At 40.6% G+C, this 14,921-nt stretch overlaps 1 protein-coding gene across 11 annotated transcripts in view; it reads right to left on the bottom strand.

The window, feature by feature from the left end:
- CELF2 (CUGBP Elav-like family member 2) overlaps positions 1–14,921 on the bottom strand; it is a 939,267-nt gene that overhangs the window by 441,234 nt on the left and 483,112 nt on the right. The window lies entirely within an intron of this gene.

Consider the following 14,921-nt stretch of genomic DNA (forward strand, 5'->3'; position numbering starts at 1 on the left):
TAACCATTTCTTTTTCCCCTTTTCGCCCTGAAGGTCTTATCGCTTCTTTTGACCTCACTAAAAGTCAACCACAAGGCACATATGGATCACAGAGAAGGGAGTCCAATGAAAGTGCGGAAGAGGAGAAGAGTGAAGAGTGTAAGAAATCTCTGCAGGGATCAATGTTGTTAATCCGCTGCAGCCAATTAAGCCACCACTTGCAATGCTGGCATCCCATGTGAGCACTGCTTTGAGTTCTGGCTGTTCTACTTCCAACCCAACTCCCTGCTAACGCACCTGGGAAAGAACTGGAAGATGGCCCAGGTGTTTTGACCTCCACCACCTATAGGGAAGACCTAGATGGAATTCATGTTTCCTGGCTTTGGCCTGCCTAGCCCAACCCCAGCCATTGTGTTCTTTCAGGGAATAAACCAGAAGATAAAAAAATCTCTTCCTTTCTCCATTTCTCTTTCTACCTTTCAAATAAATAAAATTAATCTTTAAAAAATATATACAAAACACAAAAAGAAATCTCTGCAAAGCCAAGTTATGAAAATTCCTGACAATCATTCAGCTTCTATCTTTCTTTCCAGGGTTTAGTTCCTTTTGCAGCATTTCATTTTCAAAGTACAAAGGCAATTGTTGCTTACTATTGCTAGAAACAGGAGCATATTTTTTAACCTCACATGCATTGAACAGATATTAACAAAAATATTTAAAATCATTATGGCTAAAGAATCCCTGAAATTATATGCCATAATACACACCAGGTTGCCCCTTTGTAACCTAATTTCTCTTACCTGTTATAGCTCAAGTTTTCCCAAAGCACCCCTTAACTAACTAACCTCTGCTCTTTTCTAAGAAATACTAATTTACAAAATTGAGGCAATACTAGAGCTACATGATGAAATGAATAGCTAAAATGTCTCATCAGACTTGGATTTCAATTCACTCCAGTATCAAAGAGAAACTCTTGCATCATGAAAGTTGAACTTGGACAGGACTTTCTCAACTGAGGACTGTCAACTGCCAGAGCTTCAGGCAAGAACCCAGAAAAGATGAAACCCTAGACATGATGAAATAAGCCAAGAAGTACTAGGCCAAGACGTGAAAGGCCAAACTAGAACAAGCAGCGTACGCATTTTCTGGTGCAAACCTATCTCCTGGGCTGGTGTCATGCAGCAAATTTCCATAGTGAATGTCAGGGGAAGGATGGCACTTGGGGTGGGCAATCAAAAGAGAAGCTACGCGTATAAAGAAGTCACTCCAGAGAAACTCTTTCTTCCTTTTTCTCTTGAGAACCTTCCAGAATGAATTAGAAGCCATGTGAACATTATATTTATTTTTACATCAACATCATTTGTCCTGAAGGACCCTTTATTGAATTTGCTTCTTGCCTAATGTGACAAGAAATGTCACCATGCTGTGAAAAGACAGCTGCAAAACCCAGTGGTATGTAGAAAGTCGCTCCAGCCTAACCTGTGTCTAAACAGCACCCAAGGTGCTTTGTTAGTGAAAGCTCAGGACTCCACCCTCTGCTCAGAGCTCACCCTCAACCTCCATCCTCAAGCCCGCATCTCAGACTCAGTCCTGAACAGCTCATATTCTCACCCAGCTTTTCCTCCAGATTTCCTTGGTTCTGTCAGTGCCTCTCCCAAACTGGGAGCTTGAGTGCATGTGGACTGCTGCCTCCTCCACAGCCTGAGTTTAAGTGCAAGGTGTCTGGTGCGTAACAAATCTTCGCAGGCAGACAAATCAATTAATTCACAAGCTTTTATTGGGATTCCGCTCCCGGGCGAGGTTCACCGGTCCCAACAGAGCAACAGAGCAGGGGCCGGGGAAGTCGCACGTCAGAGGTTGGGAAGGTTCCTTTCATAGATACAAGGTGTTGGGGCGGGTCTGAATCTCATTGGTTGACCTTTAGGCACCCGCGGGGACCTTGACAAGGACTTTTCTTCCCTGGAAGTACAGGTAGGGACTCTCCATTCCAGAAGTATAGGCCTTCCCTCCTTGCGGATCCCAAAGCTACCATTAAGTACTGATTTGCTTTTCCTGATATTTTCTGTAATCAATGATTTATTTTTTTGTTTCTACAACGGTATAGTTCCTGCCTCCATTACCTTTACTGGAACCATTTACTAATTAATTCAGTGACACTTAGGTGAGTACCTACTGTATGTTGTAGTCACATTGATAATGCTCAGGACAGACAGGTGAGCAGAATGGACTTGGTTCCAGTCCTCAGAGAGAGATGGCTGTTTCCATCATGATGCATGGTGCAGGACACCATCAGGTTAACCCTGCCCAAATACCCTTTGAAGCACAACTTTATCAGGCTATAATAGCACCCACGGCCTACTGAAAACCAAACAGAGAAAGCCAAAGCAAAACTCTTCGATCATCCTAAAGCTTTGCAATCTGGCATCTACCTGCTTTTCTAAGCTCATTTTTAATTATTTCAGCAAACCATATGGGTGAAACCAGCTGGCTGAACCTCCATATCAGGACACTACCTTGCTCTTTGTTTTGTAACTGTCTTTTCTTTTCCCAGTAGATATAATCCAGTGTGATGTTTTTCTAACAGCCATATAAAAATGCTCTTTCTCCCCAGCACCTATATATCAGGTTAATTTAAATGGTGCTTAATGTAATTAATACAATATTTTTTCTTATGTGACAGATTTTATGGTAAGGAAGAATGTGCTTTCTCCTACTATATAATTCAATTTTCTACTTTTAGAATATATTGGGGGCTGATGCTGTGGTGTAGCAGGTAAAGCTGCCACCTGCAGTGGCTTTTTCTTAAGCTGATTTTCTGTATATTAAGATAATCAAAAATGAATCTTGATGTGAATGGAAGGGGAGAGGGAGTGGGAAAGGGGAGGGTTGTGGGTGGGAGGGACGGTATGGGGGGGGAAGCCATTGTAACCCATGAGTCGTACTTTGGAAATTTATATGCATTAAATAAAAGATAAAAAAAAAAAAAGAAAAAGGGAATGTGTTGATTTATTTATATGTATATTTATTTATATTTATAATCTATACTATATATTTATAACATTTATATTATATTGAAATATTTATATTTATCAAATATTTTATGTTTATATATTAATTATATTTAATTAATTTTTATTTTTAAGCTGATACCACAAAACTGTATATATTTACAGTGTAAAACAGGTTGTTTTGATAAACACACACATGCAGATATGCTGTGGAATGTTGAAATCAAGTTAATTAACATGTCCATCACCTCATTTATACTTTTTGTGATGAGAATGTCTAAAATCTACTAAAAAATATTCCAGGGGATAGGACTGTGGCACAACTGGTTAAATTGCTGTTTAGGACACTTGCACCCCATATCAGAGTGTCTGGAATGGAGTCCAACCTCTACTTTTTTTTTTTTTTTTTTTGACAGGCAGAGTTAGACAGAGAGAGACAGAGAGAAAGGTCTTCCTTTTTCTGTTGGTTCACCCCCCCCCCCCCAAATGGCTATTGCGGCAGGTGCACCGCGCTGATTCGAAGCCAGGAGCCAGGTGTTTCCTCCTGGTCTCCCATGTGGGCACAGGGCCCAAGCACCTGGGCCATCCTCCACTGCCTTCCCTGGCCACAGCAGAGAGCTGGACTGGAAGAGGAGCAACCGGGGCAGAATCCGGTGCCCCAACCAGGACTAGGACAGGGGTGCTGGTGCCACAGGCGGAGGATTAGCCAAGTGAGCCGTGGTGCTGGCCCAACCTCCACTTCTGATCTAGCTTCCTGCTAAGGCTCTTGGAGGCAGCAGGGATCACCTAAGGGCTTGGGTTCCTGCCACTGTGGTGGAAGACCTGGATGGAGTTCTTGGCTCCTGCCTGTGACTACTGTGGGCATTTGTGGGGTAAACGGTGGAAGGAAGATATCTCTCTTTTTCTGTTGCTTCTTTGTCACTCTGCTTTTCAGAGAAGTAAACAAATAAGACTAATATAAAGAAATATTCAAGTATAAAATACATTGTCATTAACTATAATCAGCATGTTGTACAAAAGACCTGATGCTTTTCCCTCCTGTCCAACTGAAACTCTCTCTCTCTCTCTAAGATTTATATATTTATTTGAAAGCCAGAGTTACATAGAGAGAGGAGAGAGAGGCCTTCCATCTGCTAGTTCACTCCCCAATTGGCTGCAATGGCCGGAGCTGACATGGGCCATCTTCTACTAATTTCCCAGGCCATAGCAGAGAGCTGGATGGGAAGTGGAGCAGCCAGGACTCCAAGTGGAACCCATATGGGATGCCAGTGTTGCAGGCGGAAGTTTACCTGCTACACCACAGCAATGGCTGTGAAACTGTGTCTTTTGACCAACATCTATCTCCCTATGATTGGCTGCTCCCCCATGTTGGTCCCTGGGATACCCTTGTACTCTCTGTTTCTATGAATTTGGTGTTTTTAATGGACTCTTTTAGTGTTTAAAGGCTAGGATCATTTTATCTTGTATCCTCTGTAGGACCTCATATATTTCCTTGCTCTTATGAGTGCTCAGTGATGAAACTGGTAATACTGATTTAACAGACTACTATGGCTAATCCCAATATACTCATTTCAGTGTTCCATGATTTATATGCCTACACACTTTTGTTATTAATTTGCTTTTTTTTTAAATGGCAGACATAAATAAACACCCATTTCATTGAAAACCCAATTTAGGCATGATTTTCCTTTATTGTGGAGAGGGGGCTTCGCTGCTCTGTAATGGATAAGAAGCCACCAGGTGTCACTATTGTAGATGCTAGCCTGAGTTCTACAAGCCTAGGGCAGATGGAAGATCTCAAAGGATCTCAAAGTAGAATTTCTACCTATTTCTTGAACAATTCTGTTCCCAATTATGGTTTCTCTTTAGAACACTCTACATAGGGAATGGCGTGCTGTGAGTATAGAAGGTTAAGCTGCTACCTGCAGTGCCAGCATCCCATATGGGCACTGGTGTGATTCCTAGCTGCTCCACTTCTGATCCAGTTGTCTAATAATGTGCCTGGGAAAGCAGGGAAGACAGTCTAAGTCCTTGGGCTCCTGCACCCACATGGGAGACCCAGAAGAAGCTCCTGGCTCCTGGTTTTAGCGGGGCCCAGCCCTGGCCCTTGTGGCCATTTGGGGGAATGAGCTAGTGGATGGAAGTTCCCTCTCTCTCTGCCTCTCACTCTCCCTTTCAAATAAAATACATAAATCTTTTTTAAAAAGAAAGCTTTATATAGGTAGGTATTACCCCTTAAAGGTACACTCCACAAAACACGACAAATAGAGGGTAAAGGATAAACAGTCAGATAAATGGTGAATTGATTTTCAGAGTTGTCTTGTGTCACTGCTTCAGCTTGGTTTATATAGTGTTTGGTGAGTTTAATGCTGCTTATTTGAAAAATGAAACAACACAGGATGCTTGAGTGGTTTGGGCCCAAAAGGAAATCTGTATATTTGCCAGAAAGAAAGAAAAGGACAATACATAATAGAACCACCAACAAAACCTAATCTGAAAAGAAAACCCTTACAAGGTTTAAAATGGTCTAAATCTAAATGAGAATAAATTTTACTAATTTATATGCTGTTGGTAACTTGGCAATTCTAAACATCAACGGAAGCAAATGTTTAAGAAGGCATAAAAACAAAGCAACCCCGAAGGGGAAGAGAAATTTTCCCGCCTATTCTATTGTCACAGCTCGGTGGACAGCAAAATCTGAAACCCTTCAGGGGAGAAAGTAAGGCTTTTCACCTAGCACAGGGGTGGATTATACTACAGGATGTTATTAAGTAAGTATAAGGAAATTACATTAAACATGGAATTTTATCTTGGTTATGTCCCTTTAAATACAAAAGAAAATGAATAACAAAGGTTATCAAACAATATTATTTACCCCAGTGGCTCTTGGGATGCTCAAGCCAGGAATTCTCTGTTTCTCATTGGCTCTTCTTCCAGAAGGCTCCATGTATATGTATGTGTGTGTGTGTGTGTGTGTGTTTTCCCTTTACTCCTCTCAAGAAGTACCACTTTTACATAGCAAATCAGGAATCCTAATTGTAAAATTATATCTTACACTGAAACCATTTTCTACCCCTTTGCTCTGTAAACTCTGACGATATGAATGCTTCCACAGACAGAATGAATAAAGCCCCAATTCTCCACGGTGACAAATTCAGGAAATGGCAGGTTTTATCTTAAAGGAGTCCAACTGCTACACGAAAGCTCTCATGTGCAAATAATAGAAATCTCAAATTGGGATAAATGTGCTTTTAAGAATTTTTATTTTGATCATTTATTTCAGGTAGCACTTATGGATCTTGGAATATAGCCTTGAATTATGAAGCAGATAAGGAAAATCTAAAAGGAAAAAATTAGGGCAGGCCTTTATTAAATTTTAAAGTATGTCTTTGCTATACTCTTATAAAGAGCCAAATAGGGTATCAAAATCTCTAGAGATCACCAGTATAATTTCTTTATCATGTTCCATTTAAAATTTAATTATGCCGTCTACAACAAGAAGAATCTGAGCGGTCTAAATAGGTCACACAGTAACAATTTTAACAATATTATAAAGTTTTCCTTGTAAAGATCCTTCCTCTGATAGTCTGTTACACATCAGAACGCTATGTAACAAAACAAGTGTAATTTAATTTAGTCACTGTGGACTCTTATACACAGCTATAAAGAATGAAATGTTTTGATTTAGGCAATTTGGAGAATTAATGAAAATCATGTTCCTGACAGAGCTGGCCATGATGGACGGGCAGTATTTGCATACACAAATGCTCCTCCACTTATGATGGAGTTATCATCACAGGTTGGAAATATCGTAAGTCTAAGATGCATTGACTCTACCTCACCTACCAAACATCCTAGCTTTCAGCACAGTACACTGTTCCCATGTGTGGTCATGGGACTGAATGGGAGGTGTGCTCACTGCCAACACCCAGCATCGCTGGACAGGATTGTACTGCACAGTGGTAGCTCAACACAAGATCAAGATTCAGAATGTGAATTATGGTTTCTACTGCATACATATTTCTTCTGCACCATCAATCCATATCTTAAGTTTTACCATTGTAAGTTGGAGATCACCTTTCTTTGGGTGATCATTATTTTCATGTGTTATAGCAAGGTCAGGGGAATTATGTATGTAATGCTTGGGGTATTTTGTTTTAAATGATCAATAAGCATTCTCAGTAAGGGAAAGATCTGGGCACTGAATAATTAAAATCTGAATTATAGGCTTATATGCCCAACGGCTTGCTACTCCCTCATTCTCCACTTCAAATTTCAACTAACATGCAATTTTAATTTCCCTAATATAAAACAACAAAGTAAACAGTTGTAAGCATTCTACGTGTATCACTTCACTTATTTCTCAGAACAATGGGGCCTATTATTAACCTCTTTTACAGATGAAGAAAGTGAGGCACAGGGTGGTGAAGAAACTGCACAAGGTCACATAACTAGTCAGCGGTTGAGTTGGGATTTGAATACAGGCTGGAGTTTGGCTCCAGAGTTTATACACTGATCCATTTCACTGGGCTGGCCACTTCTTACAACGAAGAATGTTATGTCCTCTCACCTATGGACAGTACCTAAGTGTTGGTAAAAATCACTAGTATCAAACTATCTTTGAATGAATCATAGTAACAACTACCAGGTATTGATTGCTTGCTGTGCACCAGACATTGAGCTAAATACTTTTCATGAATGATTTCTTCACAGCAACACTATGAGTATTATGCTTTTTCAAATTTATAAATGAAAACAAATAGAGATATTTAACTTGTTCATGTACACATGATTAACAAATGGCAGACACAGGATTCCAGCATATCTGAGCGCAGAGTCTGATACCTTAGCCTCTATGCTAACATAGATTCACAGCAGTGGCTTTGTACAGTTTGGTAACAGTCGAGTTTAGGTTAATAACTTTCTAGCCAATTAGATGAATTTTTCTGAGTGCCAAAGACTATAAAAGCAATGATCAGAGTGGAAAGGGTGACAAAAGCAGAAATCATATATCTGGTCTACCACTGCTCCTTGGCAGATGGGTCCCTCAACTCTCTCTGCTCTCTCTGTCCCTTCTCAACTCAAACATTTATAAATTCACTCAAACATCTATTCACTCAGACAAACACTTGTGCAAATATTTATTCAGTACCTACTATGTTCCAGACACTGCTAAGCACTGGGGATAAACGATGAATAACAATGGGATCTTGATGTGCTTCCTACTTAGTGGAGAAGGTATAAAAGTCCTATAGTAAATTGCATTACCAAGTGATACAAATGCTAGGATAAGAGTAAGCATTAAGGTTATGGGAACCTAACAGAAGGAGCATTAAACTCCTTAGGACAGGGAGGCATGCAACAAAGATGCCTCTATGTTAGTAAATACTAAATATTTTTGGCTTCTTGGGCTTTATCTCTGCCACAACTACTTAGTTCTGATGTTTTTGTGCCAAACTAGGTAGGCATAGGTAATATGCAACAGATGGGTATGGTTATATTCCAATAAATATTCATTTATAATGTAGGCCAGGCTCTGGCTTTGGTCTACAGACTGTAGCTTGCCAACCCTGGTCTACAAGAATGAGGTGTAGTTTAGGAGGGAAGAAGAAGAGCAGGGAGATGGCAGGGGACTTCCTAGGAGAAAACAGAAATGAGACTGGTAGTCCAGACCTCAATTTCCTTATCTCTCAAATGGGCACTCACAGTCATTCACCAAATTTTTGTTGAATACCAGCCCTGTTCTGGGTTTTGCAAATTGAGGAATAAATCAGATAGAAAAAGGAGACACTATGCCGGAATAGAGAACAGAAGAGATCATAAACAAATGGACAAAGAAATGAACGTGTAATGACAAGTGTTGTGCAGACAATACTATATGGTGACAGGACAGTAAATGTGTTGTAAGAGGGAGCTACTTAGAAGAGCCCAAAGGAGGGCTATCTGAGGAAGTAAGAGGAAAGAAAGGCCAGTGTGCCAGAAACAAGAGGAAATTAGAGGGGAAGCAGGAAGCAGTGTGGTTGTAGAGGCAGACTTAGGCTGTCTTGGAAACCAATGTACACTGTTTTGATTTATTCTCAGCAATAGGAAATTGCAGCATAGTTTTAAGCAAAAAACAACATGGTTTGATTGATGACCTTTCAAAGTCACTTAGGTTGATCTATAGGGGACAAACTGTAGAAGAGGAAATGGACAGACTGGTTCCAGGACCATTCTAACAGTAAAGGTGGGAATACAGAAAGAGTGGTCAAATTAAAGATAAATTTTGGAGGTCAAGCCAACAGGCTTTGCTGACTCATGCTTGCTAAGTGTGGGAAAAAAGAAAATGTAGCTGGGTTCATGGTGGCAAAGCAGGTGGAGGTAGGACTCAAGCATACTTTTTTTGACCACACCAATATTAAGATTCTATGTTCAAATAGAGACACCAAACTGGCAGCTGGATATTCAGACTGGAACTCTGAGGGAGACATTCGGGCTGGAGATACAAAATGGGAACTACTTGTCCAAAGATGAATTTTAAAACCGAGGGACTAGCCGGCGCCATGGCTTAACAGGCTAATCCTCCTCCTGCGGCGCCGGCACACCTGGTTCTAGTCCTGGTCGGGGCGCCGGATTCTGTCCTGGTTGCCCCTCTTCCAGGCCAGCTCTCTGCTGTGGCCAGGGAGGGCAGTGGAGGATGGCCCAAGTGCTTGGGCCCTGCACCCCATGGGATACCAGGAGAAGCACCTGGCTCCTGGCTTCGGATCAGCGCGGTGCGCCTGCCGCATGGCCATTGGGGGGTGAACCAATGGAAAAGGAAGACGTTTCTGTCTGTCTTTCTCTCTCTCACTGTCCACTCTGCCTGTCCGAAAACAACAACAACAACAACAACAAACCGAGGGACTGGATGAAATCTCTACATCCTCCCCTTAGATGAATAGAGCAACTTCCACGGAAATCTCTGAGGTACCTTAGCTTATGGAGGTCAATCCAGCAAGGGAGGAAGAGAAAGAAAGATTGAGAAAGAATGGCCACAAAGAGAGGTGCTTGGTGTCCCCGAAAACGAGACAGCACTTTCTGGAGGAAGTTGTCTCTATGATGATGCAGCCAAGAGGCCAAACAAGATAACAGATAAATGGCCATTGGATTTGGCTGGTTGGAAGCTGCTGCTGACTTTGACTAGATCAGTTCACTGGCACGAAAGGGTTAGAAAGGAGAAAGTAAAGGAACAGAGCACCAACTACCATTGGTGGACACGATTTTTTGAGTATTGACCAGTCATTTCTCCTCTACTCTAACACCTACCTTCTCCTCTACTGGCAGAATTTGCCTCCCAATATAACAGATAAAAATACTAGAATCCCAATTTCCCTTCCCTAAGGGTTTAGGAATGGGCAAGAATTCCTCCCTAAAATAGAGACACACTATAAGACATTGGATGCAGTTATGTCTCCTTGTGATGGTTGGAGCTGCTGCAGCCACATTGTGAACATGAAGGGCATCTTCCCAGCATGCTGACTATGGCAGAGGACATACCAGGGCACTTGACTTAGCACATTTTGTCTTAAATTTGTTTCTTACTTACAGTTTTGGTGGCTGGAGAAGCTCAAGATCAAGGCACTGACATCTAGTGTAGGCCTTTTCACCATATCCTTACATGGGGGAAGGTAGAATGGTAAGGGAGGACAAACATCGAGTTCTCACCTGGCTGAAGAGTGAAAAAGACAGCAAGTTCCTTCCCTCAAGCCCTATTTATAGCTGTGTTAATCTTTTCATGAAAGCAGAGCCCTCACGGCCTCCGTGCTTCCCAGGAGGCCCCACCCCCCAGTAGTTGCATTGGGGATTAAGTTTCCAATTCATAAACTTTGGGGGACACATTTGAACCATAGCGGCAGTATATTAACCCTGAGAATTCTTCAGTCTCTTGAACTAGAACTACAAAATCAATCTGCATTTTCCAGCCTGATGTGAGTACAGTGCCTTTTAAATGGATCCAACCCAAGAAAAACAATAAAGGGCACTACTTTTAGAGGAAGGTTGGTGCAGGGAAGATTTCAAGAATACAAGTGGGAGATGCATCATGAATGTTAGGAGGTGGAGATTAGGGTGGGAAGGAAAAGACAGAATACATCTTACCCACCATAGTTGTGCCCTCAGAGTTAGGGTGCAGTGTGATGGTTTGATACTGGAAGTAGGAAATTGGGCCTTGGAAGATATGGAGACCAGTGATTTAGGCTGGTGAGCTTGGTTTTCATTGTTAGAGTGAATCTGAGAGAAAAGAGTTATGGGAATTGCAAATCTGGGGTATCATGAACTATCTATGGCCACACGCACAAACCTGGCCCCTCCACTCCCTCCTGCTCTGAAAGCTAGCCTCCTATCAGAAGCAGCCCATCTCACTTCCGGAATCCCTTGGAATTCATAGATTGTTCTCCTACTTCTGTTATGGAATTCAACACTTCCCCTCAGCCCTGGGATTATCTTTACTTTCCTTGTTAGACTACTTAAGACAAGAGATGGTTTCTATCTAGTTTCTTCTAGGTGACCCCCACTGTTGGCATATACCCAGTGGTTAACATACTTTTGTTGAATTAATGAACAAACAACCACTTAATCGATACTGGAAAGCACCACAGATACAGGCTGTGGGGACAGTTGGGGGACCCAGCTGCTCTGGATTACCTAGTAAGAGGATGACCTCAGGGTACCAACGTATTGATCTTCTAATTTCTAGAGGTTTTTCAGAAGGCAGCATTTTGTATTGAGGGCCATGAGAAATACACAGTTCTGTTACCTACCAAAGCCTTCTACAGGGAACTGAAGATGTAACTTTAAACCCCTCTAGAGCCACAAGCAGTGAATTGAGCTGCCAGAGCTTATCTTAATTCTCTTCGCCTCCACCTTTCCCCCTTTTTGCTACCTGGCCAGTCACATCCACGACTGATGCATGAAATATGGTCAGTTAGAAAGGTCGCTCTTGCCCTTCTGCTAAGTGGAATCTGGTCAGTTAAAATTTCAGCTAATGAAGATCCACAATTTAATACCAAAATTCTCTATATGAAACTGCAGTATAAGGACTTTTATCTCTGATAGCCACACAAATCAAGGAATTCTATCTTCATGGTACAGAATCTCCAAATAATGACACTATGGTGTATACTGGCGTTCTGGGAATTAGGGATTCTGTTGCTTATGCCAAATAAACTCCCTTAGGGGAGGTCTAGGGGGAGGAAAGATTAAGAGATTGTATTATAAGAGAAAAGCCTAAGTTTTTCTTTCAAAACTTTAACCTTTGGCCCCTGCCTCAATTGGTTTACAATAAAATCGAGTACAAGATGCCATCTGATTTATGTAAATTATTTTAAGCTTCATTTACTGATACTTCATGTTTCTCAAAGAGCATCCCAACGTTTGAGTGTTGTGTTTTAAGAACCAGCTTGTGAATATCCATGGCAGTACTTAAGATACTTCTACTAAAGTCTATTAAATCCCTTTATTCCAAACTGTTTAGTTTAGGTTGAATAACAGTGGGCTATCATAACAAGAAATTAAAATTCTGTCTCTTTTTCACAAACATCAGCTACTAGTGCCTGATTAGAGGTTTTAACTGTTGATACACATTTGTTTATACTTTTTATTGCTATCTAAAATGAAGTTTTATCTCTGTATAGGCAACATTTATATTAAAATCCAAGCTTATCATAATTAACTAACTCCATTACATTTGACTAGGGGTCTCACCATGTTTCAGTTAAAATACATCTACCTAAACTAAACATCCTTCACCATAAAAAACAAATCTTGAAAAACATGCTAGTAATGGGGAGAAAATTGCTCAGATTGCTTAGCTGTCCTTTGTTATAAGCAAAATAGTAAAAAAAGCAAGGAGTCATATACAAGATTGAAAATGATTATTTTCACAGTTCAAGAAGTGGAAACACACATTCATCCCATTTCAGGGATGCTTCAAGACAAAAGAACACAGCCTGAATAGTACAAGGAGCCAGTTTAAATATTTGTTTAAATCCCCTCAAGATCATTGGTTTTTAATATTTATAATATAATTACAATGCTTAGTGCATTTTATTCATATAATCTAATTTTTTCTGGTGACATATGATTACCAGAGTTTAATTTCAGCAATGGCAAGAATTCGAAAACACGTTTAGGTTATCATTAGTAATGAAAAACAAACCTGGTGCTTGTTCAAGCACCTTACGCACATATATCATTTCAAATTCAAGCATTTTTGACTACCAAGACATAATCCACTGCTACATGATTTGCACATTTTCACAGAATAGTATCAACCAGTGACCAGCTTCTTTAAATTAATGCCATAGAAGGCAATTAAACTTGAAATACTTCACCCCTGTACAACAGTTGTAAATGGCCTTTTGGAAAATTTCAACAGTCAAGGCCAATGAAAACGAAACCATGAAACTGTTACAAAATGCCACCGTCTTCCTTCTTAGCCACATATCACTAGGCAGCAGCTGCGCCTGAACTGGGATTTTTTTTTCATATTCTCCTATATGTCATAGAATAAGCACATTTTTATGACTAAAAGGATAAAAAAAATCAAAGTGTCATGTTCCACTAATCATCAGCCAACAAATAAAATAACTACAGGTGCCTTGTTCTAAATAGCACCAAAGTATTTCAGGGCTCATTTACACTTCCCCAGTGACAGGCTGAAGAAATCCAAAAACAGGTTGAAAGCTGAACAACTGATGGAATTCTACAGGATCGTACAGAAAAACAAACACCAGCAAAAGAAATACCCGGGACTCCAAGAGAAGCATTCATCATCAAGTAAGTACATTGTTTGATATTAGTGTGAGGAAAGGAAATGCTTGTCAATAACCATGTTCCAAACTGCACCCTAAGAAAGCCACAAGAATACCTGAGGCTACACGGGAAGCAGAACTGAGAAATAGCGGACATTGTTTCTCGCACCCTGATTGCCATACTCAGCAATGGCTGTGAGTTGCACTTGGAATGGCTATTGGGCATGTTGTTTATTTTTCAACACGCTTCAACATTAGAACAACAAAAATTCATAGAAAAAATAAGTAGGTTCATTACCAAAATACCACCCAGCAAACTCAAGAAGACAGCGGAGTCTCCCTCAAGTGATAAAGCAGCCACGGCAGATCATTGCTGGGGAATATGTGAGTTGCTGCTTGGTATGCACAATAGGGCACTACTTAATAGAATTCAGGATGTCGCTCAAATTTCTCAGACATCTGAGTAATTTTCATCTGCATGATTGCAGCATGATGTGGGTCTCCTCTGACAATACAGAGGTGGTCTGTTCCTTGTTTGTTCTATCAAAGTTTGGAAGTCATTCCTCATTCCATTATTTCAGGATTAACTTCTTCACCACAAACAGAGGCAGATACACAACTCTCTCTCTCTCCCTGCAAATGATGGGATGCTCAGGCCTTCACGGTGGACTTTTTCCAGAGTGAAAGCGCAATGACAAACAGATCCAGCAAGGATACATAAACCAGAACGTATGTGAGGGTTTAACCCTGTAAAGGGCACATGGTTGAAATATTTCATTGGGACATTGTCCAAAGAATGAAGACATACAGCAATTTAAATATTTGGATCACAGTAAACAGTTTTTTGGCAATATTAATCATGATCCTATAAGCAAAGATTTTCTTTACATAAAAAAAGCAACCAAATGTGCTTTCCTTCTGTAACAGATGGTGACGATCTGTACTTTCCTCCATTCCCTAGCACTGTGCATGATCACATTCTGTTCCCTCTTTTTCCTGTTCTTGAGATTCTCTTGATTTTCATTTCCAACAGTTCTTGGGCAACACCCTAAGACATAATTATTCATTTCTAAATGGTTACTGAGCACCCTGAAAGCAAAGGCACAATTCTAAGTGTAAGGTTAGATTCTGGATATGCATGGACCAATAAACACATTTAAAACAT

The sequence above is a fragment of the Oryctolagus cuniculus genome, chromosome 13, assembly GCF_051225735.1.
Source record: "Oryctolagus cuniculus isolate XC-2025 breed Fujian yellow rabbit chromosome 13, ASM5122573v1, whole genome shotgun sequence".
NCBI classification, from domain to species: domain Eukaryota; kingdom Metazoa; phylum Chordata; class Mammalia; order Lagomorpha; family Leporidae; genus Oryctolagus; species Oryctolagus cuniculus.